Source organism: Microtus pennsylvanicus, chromosome 4 (genome assembly GCF_037038515.1).
Source record: "Microtus pennsylvanicus isolate mMicPen1 chromosome 4, mMicPen1.hap1, whole genome shotgun sequence".
Classification (NCBI taxonomy): Eukaryota; Metazoa; Chordata; class Mammalia; order Rodentia; family Cricetidae; genus Microtus; species Microtus pennsylvanicus.
This window is the reverse complement of record NC_134582.1, coordinates 137,615,901-137,630,692: the sequence shown is the minus strand read 5'-3', so window position 1 is coordinate 137,630,692 and position 14,792 is coordinate 137,615,901. Positions and strand designations below refer to the sequence as shown.

At 39.7% G+C, this 14,792-nt stretch overlaps 1 protein-coding gene across 17 annotated transcripts in view; it reads right to left on the bottom strand.

The window, feature by feature from the left end:
- Positions 1 to 14,792, bottom strand: part of Kiaa1217 (KIAA1217 ortholog) — an 812,359-nt gene that overhangs the window by 428,544 nt on the left and 369,023 nt on the right. The gene's annotated exons all lie outside the window — the stretch shown is intronic.

Below are 14,792 nucleotides of genomic sequence, written 5' to 3'. Positions count from 1 at the left end.
GCACTAGGCTATAGGAAGCATGGGAAGTGAAAGCACTAGTCTACAGGAAGTGAAAGCACTAGTCTACAGGAAGTGAAAGCACTAGTCTACAGGAAGCATGGGAAGTGAAAGCACTAGTCTACAGGAAGTGAAAGCACTAGTCTATAGGAAGCATGGGAAGTGAAAGCACTAGTCTATAGGAAGCATGGGAAGTGAAAGCACTAGTCTATAGGAAGCATGGGAAGTGAAAGCACTAGGCTATAGGAAGCATGGGAAGTGAAAGCACTAGTCTACAGGAAGTGAAAGCACTAGTCTACAGGAAGTGAAAGCACTAGTCTATAGGAAGCATGGGAAGTGAAAGCACTAGTCTACAGGAAGTGAAAGCACTAGTCTATAGGAAGCATGGGAAGTGAAAGCACTAGTCTATAGGAAGCATGGGAAGTGAAAGCACTAGGCTATAGGAAGCATGGGAAGTGAAAGCACTAGTCTACAGGAAGTGAAAGCACTAGTCTACAGGAAGTGAAAGCACTAGGCTATAGGAAGCATGGGAAGTGAAAGCACTAGTCTATAGGAAGCATGGGAAGTGAAAGCACTAGTCTACAGGAAGTGAAAGCACTAGTCTATAGGAAGCATGGGAAGTGAAAGCACTAGTCTATAGGAAGCATGGGAAGTGAAAGCACTAGTCTATAGGAAGCATGGGAAGTGAAAGCACTAGTCTATAGGAAGCATGGAAAGTGAAAGCACTAAAGCACTAGTCTATAGGAAGCATGGGAAGTGAAAGCACTAGTCTATAGGAAGCATGGGAAGTAAAAGCACTAGTCTACAGGAAGCATGGGAAGTGAAAGCACTAGTCTACAGGAAGCATGGGAAGTGAAAGCACTAGTCTATAGGAAGCATGGGAAGTGAAAGCACTAGTCTATAGGAAGCATGGGAAGTGAAAGCACTAAAGCACTAGTCTATAGGAAGCATGGGAAGTGAAAGCACTAGTCTATAGGAAGCATGGGAAGTGAAAGCACTAGTCTACAGGAAGTGAAAGCACTAGTCTACAGAAGCACGGGTAACCCCAGGAAGGAGTTCCCTTAGGACACGAACGTCTGGCTGCCTCAAGGTTCTCAGCAGGAGCTAGCCCCAGTGTTGTGCTTAGCCTCTCACTCCAGCTTTAATGTCTGTCTGTTACAGAACATGAACAAAATTTCTTCCTTGGTTGTTTACTGACACTTACATGCCACATCCCCATTAGACATTCTTGTAAACCTGATATTACAGTAGCTGTCTAAGATCTCTATTTAAAATACTAGCCTGGGCTCTCCATCCTTGTCTTTAGTCTTTATTAACAGCAAATAAATAATCAGGAGGGATGATCTGGGACCAAACATCCTGTCGCAATGTATTTGTTTTAACCGTTGTTTGCTTTTGAATTGAAAACATGGAATAAATTTCATAGCATTATTAAACATTCAGGAGAAACGTCAGCTCATTCATAACACAGTTATTTCCCCAGTCTCTTAAAAAATAGTTTCATATTCAGCTGAAAAATGAAACCCCAAGAAATATGTAGAAAACTTTAAGACAGAATTTTCTCCCTAATCACTGTCATATCTATCCCCAATACTATAATCTCTGTGATTCAGGCTCCACTTGCTAAAGAACAATGGACAGATCTTAAGATAAAGACAACCACTGTGTTCTCCACGAGAAGAATGAACTTGCTAAGCTATTAGTGCCGTAAGATTGTAGGAATGTTTGATTTGTTTGCCTCAAAGAACATGCTGCTCCTTTAAGACCCTATCCATATTCCAAATATACATACCAGGCTAATGTGCTGTTTAGAAATAATTTTTATTTACACATTAAGTCAAATATCCTCAGCTTCATTGAAATCACTGTGCAACGTTGAAAGAAGTTCAATTGTTCTTTCTTTTTGAATCTTAAATTTGAGATGAGCCTTTCTTCTTAATGGTAATTAGTGATGTTTCATAGAAATAATAAATCACAGGGGATGTATCTAGTTTTATGGATGATTGAGGCAGATTCTAATCAGGACTGCTGACCTAATGTTTGAGAAAGGACTATTTCTGGGAGAATCCATTAATGACTTATAAAAACAGATGTACCTCTAAACAATACTAGTCATGCCAAGGACACTATGTCCTTTCTTTTCCTTCCATCCCTCAAATAAACCAAAGACAGGCATTGACTTAGTGTTGCGTAAATAAACAAAGCGAAGTGATTTTGGCGTCACCAGGCTCTGTGATGACCTGCTCTTCTCCCTCATTTTACTGAGATTTCTCTAGACCAGACACACCTATTAGACACCATCCCCCACTCCCAAAAATGAGTAGGGAGGCCAGCAAGATGGCTCAGCAGATAAAAGCACTGATGGCCAGAGGAATAAGTCCCAGAACCCACACGAGAAAGCCAGATGCATTAGCAAGCACCTGTGAACCCATCATTCTTGAGTGGGAGTCAGACACTGGAGAACTGTCCGGAAGCCTTCAGGCTAGCTAGGCCAGACTATGCAGTAGTAAAACAGCAGAAATGAGAGACCCTCCCCTATTTCAGCAAGACTGAAGGAGAAAACCCAGGAGTGGCCCTTTGACTTCCACAAGCACACCTGAGCATGTGTGGGCAAGCACACATACAAATGCATTACAAAGCTAAGTAAATCAATATTGAAAAAATGGCAGAGGGAAAATAAAGCCTTAGAAATCAGGACCTTTTGATTAGGAGTATTTTGGTAGGGACAGGAACTCATCTGAAGTAGCTTAGATATGATCAGTCACGTACTTCGATAAACCTGGATACACGGAATGTTCTGGCTGAAAGCCATATGCATTCAGCTCCAAGTCCCAATTTTCAGAGCGACTGTTGCTGTTTTAGTATTGCAGTTTACTTGGGCCTTGGCATTAGGGATACAAATATTTCTATAGGAGCGATGGTTGCAAGTCACAGAGATTCAGACTAAGTCTGTACCCTGATGCCAAACGCTATCTGTAACTATCACGAGGGCTGCCTCTCTCTATTTGCAATGGCCAATTTTCTATATACATAAAAACGTTGTTTCATAAAATGGGTAATTTCTTAGCCAGGATTGACCAAAGAGCTTTTACGGGCCACGTGCTTCAATATTTCAAAGGAATGAGAATAATCAGACCTTATTTATATTTAAATTGGCTTATTTTAGTGCCTTTTCCTGACACTATAATACCATTAAGGGATCTATAGTATCACATCTCTTATTTTCTACAGTAAGTAGAGATTATTATTCCAGAGAGAGAGAGAGAGAGAGAGAGAGAGAGAGAGAGAGAGAGAGAGAGAATGACAAGAAGTTACTGTTGAATAAGCAGTGCATTATGGGTGCTTTGTGGTACAGACAGAATTTGAGTAAGGCCTTGGCTTTCCTGCATGCCAATTTCCTTGTGGTAAACCACTTGTTGGGTCATTTGAAAGAAAGAAATCTGTGCACATGGAAATGGATGTGATTCCTGGGATGTCCATGGGGCAGGCTCAGGGAGTAACAGGAAATACAGAGCCACCTGCCATCACCCTGAGATCTTGAATTCCAAATGCTAGAGAGACAAAGAAGAGCGAGCTGGACTTCCAGGAGTGACTGCGGAAACAACCTCAAGAGGAAGTAACTTTTCTTCTTAGCTACCCACACAGAATGTAAGCTACACTCTTGGGGTCTGAGGTGGTTCTCATATCTTATGGTAGGTCACACCTTCTGGGGGGGGGGTCCCCCATCTCCCAAATGATTCCTTGTGGACAACTTTAAATCTGTTTTAAATAGCAGGAAAAAGAATTCAGGATTTCTTTTAAAAGTTAGACTATCTTTAGTAGTGACCTCTCAGAATTAAAACAAACAAACTGGGGTTAGTTAATAAACATCATAAGAATAGATGAAGTGATTTTAGATTTGAGAAAGAACCAACATTTTTTAGGCATTAGGAAAACCACAGAGGGAGGCTATCATAAACACCAAGTAATCAATCAATCCTCAGTGTGCCACTGAGTGAAATGGAGAGGAAGAAAACACTGGGAACATAAACTAAAAATATACACTAGAAATATTGGTAATAGGTCTTTTTACTAGATGTGAAAATATTATAAGACAATGACTACATTTGAACACCAGATGGGAAGTGCAGAGACCACCTGACAATCCTTGCATCCAACCCTTCCTCAGCTAGAGTGTGACATCTTAGTATCAACTACCACTCAAAATACCTCTTAAAGAGTTGTAAAATTGATTCACACTGTTTTGAAAGCATCCTGATTTAGAATAGTGTCTTCCAGGAGAGTTTGTTCTTACAGGGAGGTCTGCTATAATGCAGGGAATGAAGTGCCTGTGTTAGAATTTGGGACTGCACTGGACATACGAGGAAGATGCACGCATGTGTGTCTGTGAGTGTGAGCGTGTGTGTGTGTGTGTGTCTGAGAGAGGATGATGCAGAGCAGAAGATGAAGGATGATGTGAATTTCCTGAACCCACACCACAGTCAGAGAATGAGGAAAAAGCAGAAAGGAAGGCTCAGGACACTGAGGGACAGATGAGGAATGAGACAAAAATCTAGATAGTAGAAGGAAAAGAAAAGGAAGCCATCGACTCTCAGAGAAATGTCATTACCGTCTCCTGGCCTTTTTTTTTTCTGTTAGATTTTTTTTTGGCATTTTTATGATAAAAAATAATTTTTCACCAATAGATTGTTATGGAGAAACCTATGAGTAGAAAGAAAGGAAACAAAAGACTGTATGGCCAGAAAAGGGAACTGTCTACAAGACAGAAAACAATTTTTAAGTTACATTTTTAAAAACCTTCGTATGGACAGCCTGATGGAGAGACCTGGTGGTTTTGTCTGCTGTTTATAGTACGCATTGCATCCTGAACTTCAGAACAAAAGCAAACAGTGGAATCTGCCAAAGTCAGCTTCTACCTAGAGCAAGCCCCTCGCTTACCTCAGGGCAGAAACCTTGATGATTTCTAAGGCAACTATGGCTTCCAGTTACTCACCAGAAAGCAATAATACTGTATTTATTTCTCCTTCTCTGATTAACTGGCCAATCTTAGAAGTTGGGCATTTGTACAGATTGGGGCTCATCAAGACGTTCTTCTCCCCTGAATAGGATTTTCATTTTTAAAATAGGATATACAGGAGAAAAGATGAGACTTTGCCACAACGTGTTTTAGAACCAGCAGTCACTAGCCCGGTGATGATTAACAAATATTCAGTTGGAAAGAATGAGCTAAATACCATTTCTTTCCTGATTGCAGGGAGAACAGCTGATAACCAAGGTCAAGAAAAAGCCAGTGTCGAGTGCATTGACTGCACAGGGTCTTCCTAGTGAAGGGCAAAAGAAAACACAACCAACTGTCCAAAGAAGGCTGGCCATTGCAGTGCTTTCTCATTTCTGGCTGTGCTCACAGAGAAGGGGCTCACATAACCATCTGTACAGTTTTAGGGTTTTAGCTACTTAAGTGGACAGGGAAAAATAAGCAGGCTTTACTTTCTTCCAGTAGTTGGGGATTATCTATAAGGGAGGATTTAATTCCCTTTAATTATTTAATAATGAATAATGAAGCTGAAGTGTTTCCTTTAATTGGTATCATTAAGAATGCTAACAGATATGGTGATTTATTCAGTATATACACTTTCATGAATATTAAAAAATAATGAATATATAAACACCCTTAAAAATGTTAGCACAACTATGGTATAATCTTAGAAACCTGAACACTCAGAATCCCAGTCAAAAGCTCTCAGCGATACACTCTGACTATAAAACACCGGGTGTCCAGAACTTGTTTTTCTTTCGTCCATTTACATATTGTTCTGAGTGGTTTTGCCTCTTTTAAACCTTTCTTTGAACTGACAGTAGGCAAATGAAGTGATTTAAAGACACCTTTGCATAACTGATTAAATTAGCAATATTATTCCTTCCCTGGACCCACAATATAAAAATCAACTATAGCTATTCAACCTGGCTTTGAGAGTTTTTTCTTTTTCTCTTTGAGAAAGTGTAGCATACTGTAGTCCATGCTACACACACAGTTCTTCTGTCTTATCCTCCTGAGAGCTGGGATTATAGACTGAATCACCATGTCTGGCTTTGAGCTTTGATTAGAAAAAAAGTAAAGCAAGAAAACTAAACTCTTCTCAGATATATTTGGTTCAATTATTACAGAATCAATAACTAACTTAAATATTAATGGATTATACATAGGGATGTCCAAAGGCAAAACAATTTATTAGAAATAACTAATAGTTAAAAAACTATTAACTATTGTTTGATAGCTCTTCATATTGACATAAAAATTAATCATATATTATCATTATATATTAAAGTATGGATTTTTGTTTTATTCATAATTTTTTGGTGTATCTTTCTTAGGAACTATTGAGTTTTCTGCTATCTACAGGATTTTAATACCTTTTAAAATCAGTTCTGTAATCACATTCATTATCTTTCAAATTATCTTTCATAGTTTCTGCATTGTCTCCTTCCTGACATCCAATTCGACATGTATTGGGCTTTTTTCCTTGGTCTTCTGCTGTGCACACCTTATTTATGAAGACTCAGAGAAGTGGTAGGTTTTCTGAATGTGCATACACTCTGGAGTCAAGAAAAAAGGAGACATGATCCAAACAAATGAACAATATAAAACTCCAGAATCAACCCTAATAAAATGGGGCTGTATATATTGTCTGATATAGAATTCAAAGTAATCATCAAATGATCAATGACTAAATGTGGCAGTTTGAATGAGGATGGCTTCTATAGACAACTGTATTTGAACATTTGATTCTGAGTTGGTGGAGTTGTTTGGGAAGGATTACGAGGTATGGCTTTGCTGAAAGAGGTGTGCCACGGGGTGTAGGCCTTGGGGTTTTAAAAGCCTATGATACCCATCCTCACTTGGCTGTCTCTCTCTCTCTCTCTCTCTCTCTCTCTCTCTCTCTCTCTCTCTCTCTCTCTCTCTCTCTCTGCCTCATGGTTGTTTTCTCAACATGTAGCTCTCAGCTGCTGCTCCAGCACCATGCTTGCTTATCTGCTTCCATGTTCCCTGTCATGAGGCCTTGGACTCACAGTCTAAAAATGTACATAAGCCCCAATCAAATGCTTTCTTCTATAAACTGCCTTGGTCATGGTGTCTCTTCAGAGCAATAGAAAAGAAACTAAACAGACCTCAAGAGAGTAGTCCACATAGTGAGAATTTCAAAGAGTTGCCAACAGCAAATGAGAGCAAGCAAAAGAGAGCCGGGGGGCTCTAGTGAGAAATTGGAAATATTCTAGTCAAGAGGCTCATGATAGGCATTACGGGCATGCTGCCATACAGAGAAGAAAACGTATGAGAAAGCCGATTCAAAGAACAAGTGTCTAGATGCTTAAATTTGGGGAAGTAAATCATATCTGGATCCAGGAAATCCAAAGACTTAAAGTTATATAAACCTAAAGAAGTAGATAGAGGACACAGTATAGTGATATGACCCAAAGTCAAGGGAAAAAGATAGGAAAATGGCTTTTCATATACATAACACCTTTCATAAGATTATCAGTGAAGTTTTAATAGAAACATCACAAGCTAGTGAGAGGATTGGCACTGTATACTGAAAGAATGACAGAGAAGACAATGATTAACCAAAGTTACTGTTTCTGACAAAAAAAAATGTTCTTCAAAACCTGGGAGAGGGGAAGACTTTGCAGGATCCTCAAGAGCTCAGAGAATTTAGTCCTAGATTTGTATGAAGAGAAATAGTAAAGTGAGATCTTCAACTTGAAATGAAAGGACACCAAACAGCTGTATTACTACAAGAAAGGGGACTCATTTTTTTTTAACATTTTATCCTTCATTTTTTAAAACAAATTTTCTCATTTTGTATATCAATCCTAGTTCCCTTCCTATCCCTTCCACCTGCTCCTTGCACCTTCTCTCCACCCCCATCCACTCTTCAGAGAGAGAGTAATGCTTCCCATAGGTAGTCAACAAAGTCTGACATATCACTTTAAGGCAGGATCTAGTTTCTTCCCTGTTGCGGGAGGTCCTTCCGCTCCTCCAGCCAATAGCCGCTGAAATACCAGCCCGTTGTGGCATGGTCTCTCTCTTTAAAAAAGCGGCCACTTCCCTCCTCGCTCTCAAATACTTCCTGCTCCGCTTCCAGAGACTAGACTCCCTTCCTGATTGCGCAGAGGGCTGTTGTCTGGGATGGTGATCTGTAAGTTTTTCAAGGGGACTCATTTGTAAAGATCAGATGGCACAGCACATTATAGCTGTCAATCATATCACGTGCCATTCATATCATGGGTTCTCAATGACCCATGGATTTAAAACAAAACAAAACAAAAAACCCAATGATTTAAAATTTAAAATACTGATCATGCATACATTTTCATAATTCCCTAATGTACACATTGAATTCATAGAGATACACCTACCTCTGATTCCCAAGTGTTGGGATTAAAGGTATAAGCCACCATGCCTGCCTTCAAAATATTTTTAATATGCATGCACTGATCATGCATATTTTTTATTATTCCCTAAACAATGCACTATAACTACTGTTTACACAGCATTCACATTGCATGTGGCCTTATAGGTAACCTGTAGAAAGTTTAACTTTTATCTACAGAGGCTATGCGATTTTACATAAAAGAAGAGAATCTACAAATTTTGGTATCCTTAATGAAATTTTGGAACTGATATTTTGTATATACAGTGGAATAACTATATCGCTGTAACCTTAGTGCCTAAATCACTTTTATTCTGACTAGTTTTATGTCAACTTGTCACAAGCTAGAGCTATCTGAAAGGAGAAAACTACAATGGAGAAAATGCCTCTATAAGACCCAGGTATAAGATATTTTCTTAGTAATTGAGTAGAAGGCCCAGGATATGGTGGCTGGTGTTATCCTTGGGCTGGTGGTCCTGGGCTCTAAAAGAAAGTTGTCTGAGAAAGCCACGGGAAGCAAGCCAGTAAGGAGCACTCCTCCATGGTCTGTGAACAACTCCTGCCTCCAGGTTCCTGCCCTGCTTGAGTTCCTATCCTCACTACTTTCAATGATGAACTGTTACATACTGTGAGTGAAATAAATCCCTTTCTTCTCAAGTTGTTTCTGGCCATGTTATTTTATCACAGCAATAGTAACCTTAATGAAGACAACTTGGTACCAGAAGTGGGATGTTGCTGTGATACACCTAACCATGTTGTTTTGGGGAGGATTGTGGAAAAACTTTGGTGCTGGAAAAGGCATCAAGTGTTGAGGATTCATTGAACTGTTGTGTGGGAGCTTAGAAAATAAGAATTTTATAGCACTGCAGATGATGGAAGCCTTGATTGTGACATTTCTGAGGGAAGTTTAAAGATTCTACCAGGTCTTTGAATCTTCAGGGTGTGGTCAGCTGGAACTAAAGAATTGGCTGTGATTAACAAGATACTAGAACTCATAAAGCAAAAGTACAAAGAGGGTCCATGCAGAAAGTAGTAGCCAAAGATGATGAAAATGCTCAGAGACACAAAACAGATTTCAATAAAAAACGTCATTTGAGGGCCCAGAAGATGACTCAGCAGGAAATAGAGCTTGCTGGCCAACTTGATTGAGTTTGATTCCCAGAACCCACTGACTGCAAAGAGAAAACTGACTCCCACATTCTGTCCTCTGATCTCCACATGTACATCATGGCATATGTGCCCCTACTAAATAAAATATTAAAGCATCAAACAAACACACCTCACTCAAGACAAAGGGAAACATTATATAATCACAAAAGAGGTAATTCCCTGGGACAATGCGACAATTTTAAGTATGTTATCTCGATTTTTGAGAGCAGTAACAAACCTGAAGGAAGGGACCACTCATGTTCAATAATGGGTGGAACAGACCATCAGAAAACCATCAGGCAGAGTGCATTGAACAGTATTACAGGTCTCAAATGGCTCTACCACATAGAGAACAAAGCCAAAAGACACAGATCCTTTTCCATAAATTGAAGATGACCAAATCACATCAAATATCAAACACAATGAAATAAAAATAGATGTCAATAGCACAGGAAAAGCAACAAAAGTCACAAACACGTGAAAACTAAACTATACATTTTTGAACAACCAGGAGACCAAAGAAGAAGTCAGAGGGGCATTAGAACATATGTTGCCAGGAGCACCATGTCCCCTATCCCTACAAAAGACCAATATAACAAAACTGGGAATATAGGACAGGCAGCAAGCACTAAGAGTGACGCTTATGGCTTTAAGTTTCTAAACTAAAAACACGTGATCTCAAATATATTCTAATTTTGTATTTCAAGGAACAAAGAAATAATTAAAAACTAAGGCCAAAAATAACACCATGAAAGAAATAATAAAAAACAAAGCAGGGATAAATGAAATAGAGAATAACAAATTGCTTGAAAAAGTCAGTGAAAAAGTTGATTTTTAAATAACTTTTACTGAATTCATCCTTTGGCAATGTCATACATGTATGAAACCCTTATCCTCCGTAATCTTCCTTCCTCCTTCATATCCCCATCCCACCTACAAGTCCTTTCTCATCTTCATAAACACTTTGTTTTGGGTTTTAAACAATGAAGCTGACAAACCATTAGTTAAACTAAGAAGAAGTCAGAAAATGAGGGGAACATGAAAGGAATTGGAGGGAGGAAAGGGAAGGGGAGATATGATATAATTATACTTTGATTTTAGAATAAACAAAATAAAGGAGGAAAAATAAGTGATGTCATGGGAGAATAGGAAGAATAAAGACAACTATAAATAATTATAGGCCTGCCAGAAAACCCAGTAGGCTGCCCATAGACCTCCTGTCTCTCTTTCCCCAGACCCAATCCCTCACTCTTGTCCCTAAAGCTGCCTTCCTTCCCCACTGCCCACTCGCTTGTGGATTCCACAGACCAGTGGTTCTCAACCTCTTAATGCTGTAACCCTCAACAGTTCCTCTTGTGATTACCCCGAACCAGAAAATTATTTTGGGCTACTACATAACTACTTTTGCAACTGCTATGAATCATAATGTAAACATCTGATATGGGACCCCCAAAGGGGTCATGACCCACATGCTGAGAGCCACCACCACAGACCATCCTCTCCTAACCACCCTCCTGCAGCTTGTTGCTTTGTCCCACACCCCAACTCCAGCTGGCATACCCTGTTAAGCCCTAGCCCATGCCTGCTTGAAAACTAGGTAGGTTGCCCACAGACCTTCTTTCTGTTCCCCCAGACCCACTCCTCCAGTCTCACCCCCAAATCTGTGGCACAACACCTGGGGCAGCCTTCCCTACCCACTACTCATATCTCCTGTGGATCTCACAGATCCTCCCCCCACTGTTGCTTTGTCTAGACCCCAACTCCAACAGGTACCCCTTGCTGACCCAAAGGCTGTTTCTCCCAGGTGAACAAATAGGCTGAAGGCAGCCCCATTCCTTTCCTTCTGCCTAAGACCCAATCCCCTCCCACTAACTGTGCTCTTACTTCCTGCTCTGTAGCAGGAAACCTGGGGTGGTCTCTCTTTCTCTGAGCCCATGTATGGGTCTCAGATATCTCCACCAATTCATCCTGTATCCCAGCTTCCAGCACCGGCAGGCATTCCCTGAGAGCACACCAGCTGAGCAGGCCAGGGAAACAGGCAACACACAGCCATCCCACTCTCCAAAAATCCAGAAAGAAAACACAACCAAGGAACAAAACACCCATCCAGCAAGGACAAATCTGGAAATCAGCACCCATATCATCATATAGATGTTAGTGTAAAAACACTATCAATAACAGTCAGTGCAGCTGGGCGGTGGTGGCGCACGCCTTTAATCCCAGCACTCGGGACTCAGAGGCAGGCGGATCTCTGTGAGTTTGAGGCCAGCCTGGTCTACAGAGTGAGTTCCAGGACAGCCAGGGCTGTTACACAGAGAAACCCTATCTTGAAAAAGAAAAAAAAAACCCAAACCAACAAACCAACCAGACAAAAAAACCCTAAAACAGTCAGGGCCATATGTCTTCACTAGAGCCTAACTATCCTAATATGGCAGGCCCTAAATATTCCAAAATAGCTGAAATACTAGAAAGAGACCTTAAAACCAAGTGAATAAAGACAGTAGAAGTTCTTAAAAAGGAAATGGATAAATTCCTTCAAAAAAATCCACGAAAAAAAAAAAACCCAAAATACTGAAGGAAATGAAATCCAAGAAATCACAAAGAAACCATGGAAGGAAACAAAACTGTTCACGACCTGATAATGGAACTAGAATCAATAAAGAAACATAACCTGAGGGAAGTAAAAAATTTAGGAATGTGAACAGGGACTATAGAGGCAAGCTTCACCAACAGGATACAGGAGATGGAAGAGGGAATCTGAGGCATTGAAGATATGATACAAGAAATGGACACATTAGTAAAAGAAAAGTTTAAGTCCAAAAATACTTCTGACACAAAATACCCAGGAAACTTGGGACACTATGAAAAGACCAAACCTAAGAATAATAGGTACAGAGGAAGGAGAAGAAACCAGCTCAAAGGCCCAGAAAAAGTCTTCAACAAAATCATAGAAGAAAAATTTCTTAATCTAACAAAAGAAATGCCTAAAACAGTACAAGAAGCCTGCAGAACACCAAATACATTATGCCAGAAAAGAAAGACTCCTCATCACATAATAACCAAAACACTACACATACCGAATGAAGAAAGAGCGGTGTGATGGTGGCAAATGTCTTTAATCCCAGCACCCTGGAGGCAGAGACAGCTGGGTCTCTGTAAGTTCGAGGACTGCCTGGTCTACAGAAAAAGTTCCAGAACAGCCAAGGCTGCACAGAGAGACCCTGTCTTAAAAAAACCAAACCAAACCAAACCAAACCAAACCAACAAAAATACTGAAGAAAGAATATTAAAAGCTGTAAAAAAAAAAAAAAGACCAAGTAACATATAAAGCCAGACCTATTAGAGCTACACTTGACTTCTCAATGAAGATTCTGAAAGTCAGAAGAGTGTGGACTCTACGAGCCTACAGATGCCAGCCTAGACTACTATATCCAGCAAAACTTTCAGTCACAATAGACTGAGAAAATAAGATAGTCTATGATAAACCAAATTCAAACAACATCTAGCTACAAATCCAGTCCTATGAAAGGTGCTAGAAGAAAAATGCCAACCTAAAGAGATTAACTACACTCACAAAAACACAGTTAATAAATAATCTCATACCAGCAAAACCAAAAGAAAAGAAAAACGCAGTGTGCGCGCACACATATACAGACACACACCTTCACTCACATGCACTACCACCACCATCAACCATAACAACAACAAAATAACAGGAATCAACAATCATCGGCCATTGATATTTCTCAATATCAGTGGTCTCAATTCGCAATACAAAGACACAAACTTAATAGAATGTATGTGAAAGTAGGATCCATTCTCCTGCTGCATATAAGAAACATACCTTAACATCAAGGGTAGACATTACCGTAGGGTAAAGGGCTGAGAAGCATATTCCAAGTAAATGGACTTAAGAAGAAACTGGGTGTAGCCATTTTAACAGGTAAAAAAGTAGACTTCAAACCAAAACTAAATAAAAGAGATGGGGAAAGATATGATACACACATAAGAGGAAAAATCCACCAAGATGAAATTTCAATTCTTAACATATATGCTCCAATACAAGGACACCCAAGGTTGTAAAACAACAACAACAACACACACACACACACACATGCACACACACACACAACAGCACTATAGCTTAAACCACATATTGACTCTTACACATGATATTGGGAGACTTCAACAATCCTCTCTCACCAACAGACAGGATATCTAGACAAATCTAAATAGAGAAATATTGGAGATAATCGAAATTATAAACTAAATAGACCTAACAGATATTTTCAGAACATTTCACTCAAACACAAAAGAATATACCTTCTTCTCAGCACCTCATGGAACTTTGTTTAAAATTGACCACATACTCAGATGCAAAGCAAATCTCAACAGATACAAGCAAAGTGAAATAACTCCCTGTATCCTGTCAGACCACCGCAGATTAAAGCTGGATATCATTAATACTAGAAACAAAAGAAAGTTGTTAAACTCATGGAAACTGAACAACTTTCTACTGAATGAAAAATGGGTCAAGACAGAAATAAAAAAGAAAAGTGGACACCAACTCTGCCACAAAACCTTTGACCTACAGTCTGTGCTGCCTGCAAAGTGTGCTAGGGCAATGGTGGCACAGAACAAGTGAGAGTGGCCAAACAATGTCTGATTTGACTTAAGGCTCACTCTACAAAAAGGAATCCATATCCAATACTGCTTAGGTAACCAAGAACCAGAGACTAGATAGCCCAGGACCTAGGTTAAAACCAAACACTACAGGCCTGAAAAAAATCAATAAAATGATTCCTAATGATATTATGCTATACTTAAGTATCTATTATACATAGTATAATAGATCAGTGCCTTATGCAGTCATCATCAGAGAGGTTTCTGAGCTCTGAGGGAAGAAATTTCACGGAACAGATGCAGAGGCCCATAACTAGACATCATACACAGACAGAGAATCTAAGTTGGAATTTTCCATCAAATCCCTCAGACCTCAGAGAATCCCTTGGAAACGAAGGTGGACAGATTTTAAGAGCCAGAGGGGATGTAGGACACCAGGAGAACAAGGCTTCTGAATCAACTAAGCAAGGCACATAGGACCTCACAGAGGATGAAGCAGAAAGCACAGGGCCTAAAAGGGTCTAAGTCCTTGATTCATATATTAAAGTTCTTAGTTTCATATTTTTATGAGACTCCTTACTGTGAGAACAAGTG